The following is an 872-nucleotide window of genomic DNA, read 5'->3' as shown; positions in this document are numbered from 1 at the left end:
CGCGGCGCGGCGCGGCGCGGCGGCGCTCGACTGCCTCTGCCTGGCAGGCTGCGCTAGCCGAGCGCCGAGCGCCCCGCACGTAGCCCGTCACAGGGACGGGCGCCGCGTCACGGGCGTGCTCGGCGGTGCGGCGTGGCGCCGGGGCAACCGGCCCGTTGTGGGCGGGGAGCCCGGGTCCCGCCGCGGGCTGTCACAGACCGGGGCACGGGGGCGTAGGCAGGCCGAAGGGGAGATCCTGCACGTCATGGAGGGGCCTGGTGCATATGACGAGTGACACGCGGCAGGGAGACCGCTTGGGCATGTGCACGCGCTCGTGAATATGCAATCAATTTAGCACCTCCATTGTGAGATACTAGAAAAGGGCACATTCGCCTATTTTAACGCACATTAGTGAAAGCACATGGGGGGGGGGGCGGCCTTAAAATAGGTGGATGTGCATTAAAGAGCATGTGCAAGAACACCCCGAGCGTCATTTTTAAATGGGTAAGTGGTTTTATGTTCTCTCGCTCTGGAAAACCGATTGCAGGTTCCTTGCCTGTACTTACAGGAGTCACTCTGTGGGAAAGTCTTAGCGCTAGAGGGGAGCTGGGGGGCAAGGGGAGCCTGTCCTACTGCTGCTCGGCTTGCTGCACTTCCAAGAGGTTTTTCGGGAAGTCCTGGGACAGAGGACAACTCTGCGTTCTAGTCTAAACTTTATCTGCATCTCGCAAGGTGTCGCCGTTTAATAACCGATGATTCAAGTAAAGGACAAAAAAAATCAGACTTTGTTTATTAAAAAAATACTTTACAGGAAAAAATTCTATGCATTCCATTGTACTATTTTACAAAGAATTAGCTCAACAATTTTAACACGCTTGTACAGTCAGCTACTA

This window comes from Crocodylus porosus, unplaced genomic scaffold (genome assembly GCF_001723895.1).
Source record: "Crocodylus porosus isolate Cpor-Errol unplaced genomic scaffold, CroPor_comp1, whole genome shotgun sequence".
In the NCBI taxonomy this organism is placed as follows: Eukaryota; Metazoa; Chordata; order Crocodylia; family Crocodylidae; genus Crocodylus; species Crocodylus porosus.
This window is presented reverse-complemented; position numbering follows the sequence as displayed.